A 14,585-nucleotide genomic window follows, 5' to 3' on the forward strand; every position below is an offset into this window, starting at 1 on the left:
AAATAACAAAACATTTGTGCAACATATGTGGAAATCACTGGGGAAAATGCTGTGTTGGTATATATTGTACTGCTTTCAATCTGTTGGTGACATTTCCCCCCATATTTCATTTACTCTTGACATAGATGTTGCTGTGTGTTGGCAATCACTGACAGCCTGGCAGATGTTACAGGGACCTTGTTGCCTGTGGATTAATACACTTGTGAGGTGGAAGGTTATTTCAAGGAAGTGGCAAAGAGAGTAAACGCCCTGGGTTTCAGAGAGAGAGAGCATCTGAGTTCATTACTAAGGTTCACCAGATAGTGGCACTCATGAATTTTCAGGTAGCAAAAGCAGCCAAGTGTGTCATTCCCTGCTCTAATCAGAGTGATTTGCAACTGCTCTCTCTCATGCGTCTCTCAGCTGATAGCAACCTATTCTTGCTCATTTTATGTCATTGGTTTCACTCTACTTTTGAAAATACATTAAATACTGACTTTATCTGTATGATCTGCATCCAAGTTATCTTAAATACTAATTCTCCCCAGCATCTTTACCATCAGTATGTGCTGTGTTTCTTCTGTTCCTTTTTCCTGTTATGTATATAGAGATAAGCTCTCTCTCCTATTGGAGAGAAATGCCTCTCATGTGTTTCTCTGGCAGATCCAAAGCCTGAAACTATCATCATTCCTAAGTTTTCATTTTACAGTATTTTTTGTAAGAGAAAGGCAATTTAGAAATGTCACATACTTGGCTGAGAAGAAAATCCCTAGCATTTTACATGAAAAGGTATAGACATAAGTGTACAAAATTCTCTGTTTTATCAGTCCTATCTGCAGATGAGTTCTTTGATATTCTGTAGTTTGGTTTGTTATTCAGGTTACATTACATACCAGACTCATCTCTGTTCTGTCAGTTATTCAAAGAGTGCCTTTGCTGTTCACAGAGTTAGCTTCCCACTGCTCTGTCTGTCCTCTGTCCTTACACCCTGGGATCAAAACTAATATACACGTCAGAGAAAAGAGAATTTTGGTTACTGCAGCACCAAGCTTAAAATGTAAGAGAAATCCTCTTGGAGAAAGAGGAATAAAAGTGTGAATATGTGGAATAACTTGAACTCTGTTCCTCCAAAGATCTGAATATATTTCAGTATTTCCACCATGAGTATAGTTCAGGTTATTACAGTATTTTTAGTCTGATCATTTTTTTCAGCCTTAGAAAAGCTAAAAAAATCAGTAAAGGCTGATTTTTTGTCAGCTTTAGATTGTGTAAGAATTCTTTCTGATATAAGAATGGATGCTTTGTGAAAGCCTGAGTGGTGTTTGAAAAAGCACCTGTCTATGTGCATATGCATGGAACTGAGAGGTAGCCGGAACCGAGATAAAAATCAAAAGGAAGATCTTCACTAGCAGCAGTTTTCATAATTAGAGTATCAATTACTGTAAAGATTAAATTTTTTTTCTCACCCCAATGACATTCAGCAGGAACAAGAGCCATGAAATGTAAGTAGTAAGTCTGAAACTGCCTGAGTTTGCACAGCAACTCTAATTCTTGTGTAGCTGGGTATCAGGGCTGTGCCTTTGTGCTCACCAATCTGAACCACTGGGTGCTGCAGCAATTCTCAATCCAGCCAACTGCAGAGACCAAACCGTGGACAACTTAAGCAATGGGCTAAGGTGAGATATTGTGCTTGAGTGAATTCTTAGCCACCTTCACAGCAAAGTGTTTGACTAATTAGTACAGGAGCTAGCTTGGTGGGAATTTTGGACTGTCCTGAAGGCTCCCCCAGGTAGCCCCTGCCATGCCCAGAACAATTTATGTGTTTCAATGTGTTCATTAGCAGCTGGGCAGGAAATCTGGACCTTCCAGGAATTCCTCAGGTGATTCACCTTAGAAAATTGATCCAAGTGTATACAAATACTCTCTAGCCCACATACTCTAAGCTCTCCTGCATGATATTAATGCAGCATATTCACCCTCCTGACAAATAGATATTGATGATAAATAGATAGATATGATACAAATGGGAGATAAAAATGTCAGTAACTCAGAGGAAAGTATCAGCATTCTTTATTTTTCTTTCTCTTTCTCTTCATTAAAATGTCATAATCTTCTCTATTCTCCATTATCTCTATGAAGACTACATAGATTTGGCACATAAAATGGTTTCTTACTATGAAGATTTTCTTCACAGCACAGTGACCTTATTTCCTTTTTCCTTGACTAATTCATTTTTCCCCAGACACATTCTCTGTTTACCTTCTCACAAGCCACTAAATTTTTACCACACCGAGGAGCATAAGTGCTACTGATAGTTCCAGCGAGCTTTATTTGAATTTTAGTACATTTTTTTTTCAGTTTAGTGCATATCTTACATCTCCTGATTTATTGGTAAGCACTTTTTCATTGGTATAGGTGAACTTCACCCATAAATGGAAAGAAACAAATGAAATAGAATATGCCATTTGTACTTCTAGATAAATCCTAAGTCACAGGGAAACCTGTGATGAAACAGACAGCTAGTAATGATACAGTAGTGCCTTTGATGTGCTTGGAACTTGTATAGCACATTGTCTTTCACCAAAAATGCCAGAAGATGGACATACAGATGGCAACTGTGGATAACAGAAGTAGCAAAATAATGAGATTAGGGAACCCCATTTAAGAACTAAGGATATTTGAAATATCCTTTTCTGAAATGCAGTATTTAATAAATCCCTTGAAGTCATATGCAAGCTATGAGCACAAGTACTTCTGTTTCTGCGTAAATTTGAAGTGATTAAAATCTAGGCATCTTTTTGCATTGAAAGCTGTTCAAAGATTCCCTGATGTTACATCCTAAGAGGATGTCTCCTTGTGCATCTGAAGTACTTGAGTCAGTAGATATGCCTAGAAATTGCCCACAGAATTGATTTCTAGACCCTACACAGAGCAGTAACTTCTTTGTTGTAAAAACATTTAGCTGTTATGGCCCTGGTCTTGCTGCCCAATTCCCACCCCCTTTTCAGGAGCTAAGACTTGGTGTTTTAGGGGTTACAGTCATAATGCCAGGTTGATGGTTGGACTTGATGTCTTAAAGGTCTCTTCCAAACTCAATGATTCTATGAAACCCTGCCCTAGAAACACGAGTGCAACTGTCTCATGTTGAGGAGAGGTATAAATTGAGTGAGTTTTGATCCAAGTGGGATCAGAAACACTGAGAGCAGGTTTGCACCGACTGTACTAAGTGAGGATGTGCAGCCTACAGCTGCCAAGCATGAAGTTCATCCTTGGCTCCCATGCTGCCGTCGTTCAGAGCTGCTGCTCAGCCAAATGCTCTTGTCCAGAGCTCCTCCTGGAGGTGTGTGCTTGCTGTCTCTTTCCAACCAGCACAGCTGTGAGCATGACGCTCTAGTCTGGCAGCGAGGCAGATTGGTGATGATATGTGGCAGGGCTAGGCTTGTCTGAGAGGGATCCTGTAGGTTGCTGTTAGGCATGCCCCCAGAACAGCAGCTCGAGGGAGACAGGCTGCTTCATGCATACAGAGAAACTGTTTCATAGGCTGCCTAGTAACTACTGACATAAAAAGACTTCACATCACTAAAACAGAACTAGATCCTTTTTGAGAGATATTTATAGGGATGCTTGTAACATTTCAGCCATGCTCTCACAGATGGCTTCTTGATGTCTCATTCAGGCTCACTCATCTTTCTCCAAACTCATAGCAGCAACCTCTGGAAAGGCAATTTCACGTAGTTGTGCATTTATCCTGCATAAAGAGGGGTTCCAGGCTCTGACCTGTGCCTACCTCCGTGCTATGGAAAAAAAAAAAGTCTGGGATACATCTCAGGCTCTAGAGTTCATCCCTATTTGAGTGCACTGAGAACTTCTGACACTGGCCAATACACATATGCAGTACTTCCAAAACATTAGCAAGAACATGTTGCTCCTTTGGTATTCTGGAGAAGATGAATCTTAGTCTCTTTTAATTCTTGAGCTAATGGCTGAAGAGCAGACACATCTTGGTCCTTAATTCTCAAAGCTTATTCCATTTTCTTCAATGTATTGTTAGCACTCAATAAATAATAAATAACTGCTATGTTGGTGCCTTTAATGAACTGAGCCTGTAGTCCCAATGTACAGTAGCTGTGCATGCACAACTCCATATGCAATATTAATGGTTATATTATGTAACTGTATAATGGAGTGTCAAGGAGTCTCTGGGACTCTTGCCTGAGAGAAGATTTGAAAAGAAAATGAACAGCAGAGTTTGGCCCTGGATTCATAGAAGTGAATTGATCAACAGTAGAGCACCATTTTCTATATAATTGATAAATAAGTTCAGCCTCTAACAATCTGGGAGAAATTTCACGAACATATGCCATATTTGCCTGCTTACGAAGCACTTTTTTTCATTGCTTTGGATAAACACAAGCTGAATGCAGATAATTGCTGCTGTGTTTTATAGCACCAAAGACAGGGCTAAAAATGTCCAGAGTGACAGGGTCACAGCTGAAATTCTCCCAGCTCCCAGGGAGACCTGTCTGGTGCATGCCTAAGTCTGACAGAACTGAGCAATCGCTCTGCTTCACATTGCTGCTGACTCCCTCATGGGGGGAAGGAGGCACAAGGGCAGGCTCCTCCAGCCACCTTCACAAGGGGAGCAGGGCATCAGAGATGGTCAGTGCATTGCTGGGAGCCAGGCTGTACACACAGAGCAGTTTGGTTTTTTGATATTGCTTGGAAGCATCTGCTTTCTCTTCTCTTTAGCATTCTGACTCCTGGACTGCTGAGCCCCAAGCCCTGTGTGAAATACGTACATGCACAGGCAGAGCATGAGAGGGAGTCAGATGCAGTTTACTAAAGCATCAGAGGAAAAAAGAGAATCAAAGATGAATTTGGGAGGCCATGGAAGAGAGAGAGAAGGAGATCCAAGATGCTGTAAAATGTGCTACATGAAAGAAATGGAATGAGGGAAAGGGAGTATGTGGAAAGGCTAAAGAGAAACTGGAGGGAGAATACAGGGACACCAGAAGGAGAGAGCATAAAAAAATGGGTGATTGGTGAGACATAAATGAAGAACAGTGAAGGGAACAGCTGGGAAAAACAGAAGACAGCTAATGGATTATTTCGGTATCTTTTAGGAAGAGCCTAGGGGGAAGCTTTTAAAGTAGAGTTTTAAAAATTAAATAATCAGAGAAATAGTGGTTATATTGGTTATACAGGGTGTTTTTAAGGAAGAAGAGAGCAATCTAGAGGGACTACCCAGCATTTCAAAGTTTTCTAATTCTTGAAGATTCTAACTTCTCTAGAGGTTTTAGTCAATTTACTGTATCAGTCACAGGCTGTTTCCTAGTATCATTCCATCCATAGTACTTTGTTTTCTGCTCTACTTTTTCCTATAGCAGGGATTAGTAGTGCAGGTTTTTCTCTCAGGCAATTATTTTTTTTTGTTTTGTTTTAATTTTAACAACAGATCCTGATTTTCTTGCAAGGGAATAGGAAATTTTTTGTAGATGCAGTGCTGAGAATAAGGATTCTGTGGATCCATCCTTAAGAACCAAAAATCCACTGTACTGAAATTGCAAGACACAGCTTCACAGTTGGGTACTTCCTTTTAGTCCTGTGTTCCCATGTTTCTGTAGAAGCCTGATAGATTAAAATTTAAATTTTAAAAACCTTCAAGCCTTCAATTAATGCCTCTTCAGCAAAATCCTCTTGTTTATACTATAAGAACATGCTTAAGTTTCTTTGAAGTCAATAGAATTAGAAAAGCTCTGCCAAAAAGAGATAAAGGATTTGTTTTGTTGACGTATGCAGGCATATAATTAGTACAATTTTAAATACAAATCTTTGTACAGATACTATTATTTGGAACAAAAATGGCTGTAATCTATGTAACAAAATAGTAAAATCTAAACTAACTTGAAGATCTTTCATACTGGAATAAAGAAGTGCACGTGAACAGTCCTCTTCCCTTATGTAATGCTCACCATTCCTTATTTTGGTACAAACCTGTGTTTTGAGCAGGCCTTTCCCAGTTTGCTGTCAGCACATTATTACAAAAAGGCCAGCTTCTGACAGATGGATACAATATCCTGTGTTTCCTCCACAGGTGAACATGATTTCCAGAAGCAGGCGTCACTCTCAGAGAAGCCACGTGATGTTGCCGTGCTCCATATTAGTTGAGGTAGGAAAATATAGTAGATACATTGCTGAGTTCTTGGGTGCATTTTTTATTAAGATACTCTCAGCAGCTATCAATATGTTTATGTTTATGGGCAGCTCTCTGCTAGCAATCACTTGTGGCAGCTGGGAGTGAAATTCCTATTCCTATAATATTCTTTCATGAGAAGGAATTGAGAGCCTATGCCTGCAATTAAATTTTAAGTAATTGTGATGTTCCGAAGAGCCAGAATACAGGGAAGTGAAGTACCTCTGAGCTGGACCCATAATTTTAGTGATTAAATCTTAATAATACTCTATAAGTCTACAATTCTTTTCATTCTAAAACCACTTTACATTTGAGAGTTGCATATCTTGTGGAATCCAACAAAATATTGCTATGAAGGAGAATGTAACTCTCCATAGGCATGTTTTACACAGGTAGCTCAATTTAGAATAGTTGTGCTTATTTATATTGGCAGAGGTTTTGTTCTCCTTTTTTTTAAAGTCATTTCTACATCCTAAACATTTGGATCACACAAAAAATTCAAGCAATGTTTTTCTTATCTTTTAGTGCATGCTAATTGTAATGAAAAATCCTGATGGTTCTTCTCAGTTTGCCAGATGACTTGGTTTGAGGGAGCCTGAGGGAAATGATTAAGCTGTATTTTCAGCACAGTCTTTCCTGACTTGCATGTGCACACTAGTAGCATTGGATTCTGTGGCAGGCAGATCCAAGTGGAACCTCTTCAGTTCAACATTTCTTAGACTGAGTGGGGCATTTGCATTCAATATTCTGCTCAGCTGCAGACTCATGCACTGTACTGAGCACCCTCTCGGGCCTTGCTGCAGAGGCAATTAGGCATTGTTGTCCCCGGATTTCAGCTCATCAGTTGTTCTAGGGATTTCAGTGGTGCTTAGGATTAGACTTCAGAAGTAAAACTTGGGAAGTTTTAAGATTTCCCTGTGAATCTAATTCCTAGACTCTACATCTTGATACTTATCTCCTTACCTCACACTGGCAGTGAGAAAGCAGTGCTGTGGTTCCTGTGGGATGCATGTATCCTTCTGTGATACGTTTAGAGTTAGCTGATAAACAGAGAGGGGGGGATGTCATAGACTGAGGGAGAATATAGCATCATGTCAAGCAGAAGGTTTTTATGGTGTAAACATTATGATTTAAGTGACCTTTCCTGAAGAAATTCTCATCCTCAATGAGGTCATGGAGTCTTCTTTGCCTTTTGAATTAAGGTGTTTAAGGTTTTTTTATCAGCACATTCTGGAAGTTATTTCCATGTGGATAGAAAATGGCTTCATTGTCTGGCATTATTTCTGTCACGTAATTTCAACAAGTTTTGTAACTTGGCAATTTATGTTCACCATTTTCAAGTGATGTTTGTGATCCATTGTGACACAAATCACTACAGATCCACTGGCTTTTCTTGCTTCTGCTATGTCACACTGGGACAGCAGCAAGACTCATGGCCTCTGTATCATCAGATCTAATGGCATTAGGGGATCCAAGACACTGATGATGTCATGATGCGATTATAAAAATTTGTCGTGAAATTAATTAGGGAGATGGTACCTAGCAACTGGACAAGTAGATGGGGATTAGGAAACATGATTTCTCTTCCTGAATGTTGGGGGGAATCAGTTAGCCCTGTTCCATTTATGGCATAATTTGAAAAATCAGAATAAGAATTCTAGCCCCACATTAGATAAGTTACACAGGTGGAAAATGACAAATATTTTGTACAGATTTTAGTCTGGAAACACTTGTTATTATCACTGTTTTCCAGGATCTAAAGATGATCCAAATACTATATCGTCTGCCTTTTTAAAAGCAACTTGATAAGAAAAGTATGCAGAATTTACATATCTGGGTTTAGGTATTTGGATGATTAAAAGGTCTGTGAGCTTTCCAAGCCTTCCTTAGCCTCATTATGTGTCCTCCCTACCACTGAAAGGGAATAGCAGCCATGAGGTGCCAGAGGCAGCAGTGATAGCTCATTTGATGATGATTGCTTGGAGTGAGCCGAGGTGTCTGCAGTTTATAGGACTGGGCTATCTGTCAGAGAAGCTGTTTATTTGCAGAGGCACAGTAGTAACTAAGTGGCTACTAAGTGTGTGGTTTTGCCAGCCTGAATTTCAAGTATCTGTTTTGCATGGAACTCAGTATAAATCTGCTTTTCTGAAAGTCTACCAGTCTGTATTGACTTGACTCTTGGCTTGACTCTGGGAGTATTTGAGAAGGTGTAAATGGGCTGTAGGATATGAGACTGGACTGTACACAAGCCCTAGCTTGCTTCTCAGGGCAGGGTGTTGGAGATGCTGTTGCTCTCCATGCTGCTGATGTCGGGGCAGCACCTTCTCCTGAGCTCTCCAGCAGGGGATAGAGGGGCTTAGCCCTCAGCCAGGGCTTGGCCTGGCCCTCGTGACTGGAGCTGAGCAGAGCCAGCACAGCGTGGGGCAGCGCAGTGGAAGCTGTAAGATGGTCAGCAAGTACTTCAGCCCAGCAAGGAAATGTGAATGTGCTTGTTGGAAGTTACAGCAGGGAATAGTTACAGGTTGGTCAAGTTCTATTCCATTCTCCTCAGAAAAATATTACTTTTTCATGAGTAACGTGCAAGTTGGGAAGAAAAGAAAGGCGGAGATCAGAGTGATTTACATTAGATAAATTAGAGAAACTACTAAGAGTAGTTTCTCTCTTGCAACAAGGCAGAACTAGGTTTTCTGCACTTAGAGCTTGCTCACAAGCATAGCTCATCTGCTAAGCAATGATGTTATAACAGGTAAATCTACTTCCTGTGCTTTTGCCCTTTGTAACAATATTCAGAAAATTTTTCCTAATTAATTTCTAACCTTGTGAGGGAAATTATCTAAGCAGATGTACAGAAACTTTCAGGGATAAGAAAACCAGGGTATCTGCTTGATTTTTCTTGTGATGCTACATATCTAAATTTTGTGAAAATTTTCTGTTAATGTGCAAGGAACTTATGAATTCTTATCAGAGAGCTATGAACTGTGCTTAGCTACACTGACAGGCGTTTGTCCTTTTTATGGTTTTTGGGGAGGATATATTTTGTAGCAATACAGCAATATCTTATTTTCATGGTTCTCAGGAGATATCGACTGACATTTCTCTGCCTTGGATATACACTCTACAGAGTTCTTTATGAAATTTGCTCTCCACTGAATTGGGGGCTTTTTTATAGCTGAGAATCAAGATGACTCAGACAATTTAGAGCTGATTCAACAGCAGAAGGTCAATCTTAGTTTCTCCTTTACCCTTTGGATCCTAAGGATTTATTTTCTACCTAAGAAGGACATAATTTATAATCTCTCTCTTGTGCAATTTTTCTCATCTTACCATTTTCTTCTCCTCCTCCTTTTTTTTTTTCTTTCTGTTTTCAATATCTAAGTAGCTTTTCAACAGCTGTAAAAACTGGCCAGTAGGTCCTCTAGCACAGGATGCTAAAACTAGATGTGTGAATTTATGGTGATACTGGAAAGACAACAGTGAGTATTTCATATCACCCATCAAAATAGCCAGCCTTCAAAATGTCAACTTTTCAAATTATCTATATTTGAATTTATAATTCTGAAAACATATTTCTTCTTTCAATGTAGAATTTTCTTTTTTTTAAATGGACCTGAAAGATTTTGCACTGAAGTGAAACACTAGATATGTTTACTGGAATCTGCTCTTAGATGAAAAAGTATGGTTTCTTCTTCTACTAAGTATTTTTTGGGGGTTCATTTACTTGTGTGTTTATTTCCATTCCAAGGCTTGTAATTTCCTTTAGGAGTGGAGTAAGATTTTTCCTTTTCTTTTCAATGTGACATGAAACAGCACATGAAAAGGGCAGTAAAATTCTGAAATGTTGTGCAGACTTAATTCTAATAATTTCTAGTAATACCTTTACATATTGTTGATCTTGTCCCATGATTTAGTCCTTAAAGCTTTGCATAACAATTTGAATGCAAAATATAGGTCCTGAAAGAAATTACAAAAATTATAAATATTATTATAATATAAAATCTTCTGTAAGAGTAAGAAAAACATTAACAATAATTTTAAAATATATGCAGCTGTTCTATTAAGTATGTTGTAAAAAAAGAAAGCCATTTCAAAACAATGTAGTGCTTTAAATACCATAGATAAATGTAAAATACCAGGACAGTATCAAATATATACTATATATATACAATTATATACAAATATTGGATGGAATTGAAATTATACAGAATTAAATAGAAAATAAATAAATAAACTATAACTGAAAACTCTACTCGAAAACTTTCAGTGAATTTAACTGTCTTTGGTTTAGAGTTGCTCCTTCAATTAAAAATAGCCCTTTGGCTCATTTTGACATAGAGAAAACACACTTTTCACTGTCCTGCATATTTCTTAGGGTATCTGGCACAAAGAAGTTGCTTAGGGAAATAGATGAGTTTTGAACTAGGAAGTGAATTGCTTAGGCAGTCTTTGTCATTAAATTGTCCAGGATGTTACAGAGATCATCCTGCAAGACAGCTCTTGTGACTGACTGTCCTCTAACCCGATTCCAAGAAAAAACAAACAAAAAATCACAGGTTCTTTTAGAATCTTGCTGAGTTTGATGTATCAATTGTCTTTCAAAAAGCATGGAGGGAAACCGTGTGAGAGTTTCCCATTCCAGTAGATTCTTTTTCTGCTTTTTGAGCATAGCAAAGATTACCAATCCAGATTCTGATCTATGTGAAACTTATTGCCATATATTGATTAGCCTACATTTACTGTGTTGTTCTTCTAAGGGACTTTTGGATTGAAATTACCTTTCATGGCAGTAATTCCTTCACAATTATTTTCAGTTGCTAATTTATATTATTCATTTTAGAAATGCTTTACAATGAAAAATATATCTGCTATAATATACATCTGTTCTGTCACTGCTAGAAAGGAATAATCTGCTGTTATAAACAGGGGAGGCTCTGGTTATCTATGTAGTATTTAACTTTCAAGAACTACAACACATTTTATTTGACAGTGCCCTGAAAAATTAAACTTCCAGCCATACCTAAACATTCAAAGAGAAGAGGATTTCAACATTAATCATTCACTGAAAGCAGTGCAACTGAGAGAGAACAAGCTGATGCTGATGAAAAGCACTAACTGTGCTAATGCAAGTTTTCAATGTCTTCTACTGACAAGGCAGGCGTTGGAAAGCTTCTGCTACTTTGAAATGGATAAAACATAGTAATTCAATAAATGTTCTTTATTTGTAGTCTTCCCAATCAATTTCTGAGCCCAGCTCTCATAAGTAACAGTAAGACCATAGCATTTGCACCTTAGCAGGCTGTTTAAGACCTGTATAACAGAGGCAGATGCACTGCAATGTCCTCTGTGCAGGAGCTGCCTTGGTCACCCCAGGCCATGCAGGAAGAGCCACCCCCCTCTGCTCATCCTCCCCTGCTGGGACTGACTGATTGTGGCAACCTATGACAAGAAGCAGGTACCGTTTCCCTGGTTTTCATAGTGCCTCTTTTCCTTATAAGAAATAGATGAAAGCACAGATAAGGCAAGAAGAGAAAGTGTCAAGGACAATGGGATCCAAGTCAGACATGCTAGGATGGAAACTAATTAATGAATGATTTTTTTTTTGCTGGAATTGTCTCAGAGTCTGAAGAGGTTCCCAGGCTTTTTGCTCTTCTCTGTCATGCAATGACTTTTTCAGCCCTTACCCTAAGGAATGCAGGGAGAAGAAAATTCCTGGTACCCAGTGAATGCACTTTGGTTTACCTTTCCTGCTGGCCTCCTAGAAAGGAGGGCATACTGAGTTGTGTACCTACAGGACACAAACATGTAGTTGAACTTTCCTTTCTCTGGGGGATATCTTTAGTATGCTGAGGGATACTTCTAGACAGTGGAAGTCTTTTCTAAGAATTTGTGTAACATAACTACCCCAATTAGTTTATAGGCTTTAATACTCTACAGTTCTTTAAAACATCCACACTGGTGGAATTTTTCTTGAAAACTGAGATGAAAAGATTTTGTAGAAGTATCTATTAATTGCATGAAACTAGTGAGATTCAGTTACTGGTGCAGAATTAAATTGGTCTGTATCAACAGCAATGAAAATTTCTCCATCCAGGAATTTTTCTATCTTTGGGGAAGATTATATGACAAAATCTGCTCTGCATATGCATTTACATCATGCTTGTTTCTGGAGCTGCTAGTTGCAATGTTATTGTAAATTGAGACATAAATTAGAGAGTGCATGATTAAAACCTGTGTGGATGATATGCATCGTTTAAAGTCAGGCATAATACATCATACCTGGCTTTCCCTAAGCTTACTGTTGACTTTGGCTGTGTAATGCCAAGATTAGCTGATATTGTTCTTATTTCAGGGACAAATCTACTCTAATATTGTCCTCATTTCTATGGGTTTACTTTTTTTGGGTTGTTTTTGTTTGGTTTGGTTGGGTTTTTATGGTTTGTTTTCTTTTGTTTTTGCTAGTCAAAAGTTTAATTGTGCCTAATGAAATTAAATACAGGACACTAGGATACCTAATAAGCTAAATAATTTGCTTAAATCAAATTTGGATGCTGTCTAGTCACTGTAGAAGCAGTATGCTACATGTTATTCAACATGTCTAACATGCCAATGTTAGATATTGGCATTGCTATATGAAGAAAACTTTAATGCCATAAAAATTATGTGTCCTATAGTAGTTGTATCTTTTAAACAACTGTCCACTCAATTTCCCAAGGGTAATTTTTGTGCCAGCTTAGGGAAAACAGGATTCTACAGCCCTTATGATCTGTTCTCAGCTCTCCTACTGATTTTAATTTCTCTAAATCAGCAGAATTCCTACAGGAGAGGGGAGAAAGACCAAACACTAATAATATTTTAATGTCTTTCTATTTCAGAACTAGTTGTATTACATTTACAGCTTTACCACATAGCAGTCACTTCAAAGGAAATGAGCCTTATATGCCTCTAAAAATGATAGCTTCTGGCAATATGAAGAGTGTTAAAACTGCATGGTGCTTTAAGGGCATAAAAGTAGCCACTAGGCAGTCATAACAGAAATTATATATGAATTTTAGTTCTGTTAGATATTAATTTTTTCCTAAAATGAATCCTGAAGACATTCCACATTGCTTGGTTCTGTCCCAGTGATTGAGCTTTCTTACCCCTCAATCACCTGCCAGGCTTGTGCAGAGCCAGGCAGCCTGTGCAGACTCAGGCTCTCCTCACACTGTCCTGCTCCATGCTGGTCCCCAGCTGCCTGCAGGAGTTGTTGAGCTCCTACCTTTTAATCCTTTTGGTCTGGCAGGAGCCTCCAGAATCCCTCACTTAGCACATTTTCCCACAAGAAACCTGTAATTACAACTTCTGATATACTTGCCAACTTTGCAAATGCACCCTTGCACAAATCCCTTGCTCCTCACCTTTCCTTTTCTAATCATTTTTCCCACATGATCACTTGCCACTTGTTTCTTTTAGTACAGTCAGTTGTCTGTAGTTAAGCTGGCCAGCTGGATGAATAAGGCATGGAATGAGTAAGGATTTTCAGCAGCACTGATCAAAGTAAAGAGTTGTGTATTAACCAAACAAGCATTTATTTTGTTACATAATAATTTGACAGTGTTCCCTATTATATCAGTGATAGACATATTCTAATCTAATAATTTTCTTATCCTTTAGCCTAACGATTTGTTAAACAGAATGTTTTTAAATGAGGAGAGCGATCTTATGTAAGTTAATTTAGCAGAGCTTGAGACCTTTGGTTATTAATAATTCATGGTGCCAAGTTACCACAAAGAATCTTCAAAAGCTGATTTATTTATTATTTTATTATTTTTATGGCTTTTTGTTTTCCAACTGTTACTTTCAGTTCAGGCTTCACTTCTGAAAGCAGCAAAGGCTATTTCCTTCTCTCAGAAGTGACTTTTTGATGCTTTGGTTAGTTCCTTACTGCCTTCATTAATCTTTTGCTAATGCTTGGCAGCTTGAGAGTTTAGTTTTTGCCTGAAAGGTAATTATGATGAGAAATTATGATTAAGTCAAAGGCATAATCTCAGATTATTTTTTAAGAACCGATCCTCTAACAGATTTTATAGCACCTTACTGGAGCACATATATATGTATAAATATACACACACACACAGTACTGTCTCTTTAGAAACTGGAAAATTAAGAGTATCTTTCTTGCTACCACTTTAGGTAACTGGATGGGCAATTTCTATTTGTATCTGTTAATTTCTATTTGTAAATCTAACCAATTTAGAGGTAACATGATTTTATTTTTAGATCTGAATTACAATAATCAAATGAATTACAATAATTGCAGTGAACCACCATATAGAACAGATGGTAACCATTAAGGTTAAAGATAGTGGGTTTGAGTAAATCAAATGTAATACACAGAACCAGAGCAAATTTTAGGTTCAGAGCAGGGCTGATCTCA

Source organism: Pseudopodoces humilis, chromosome 10 (assembly GCF_049639895.1).
Source record: "Pseudopodoces humilis isolate 2021_Gansu_Grassland_sample_001 chromosome 10, ASM4963989v1, whole genome shotgun sequence".
NCBI lineage: Eukaryota > Metazoa > Chordata > Aves > Passeriformes > Paridae > Pseudopodoces > Pseudopodoces humilis.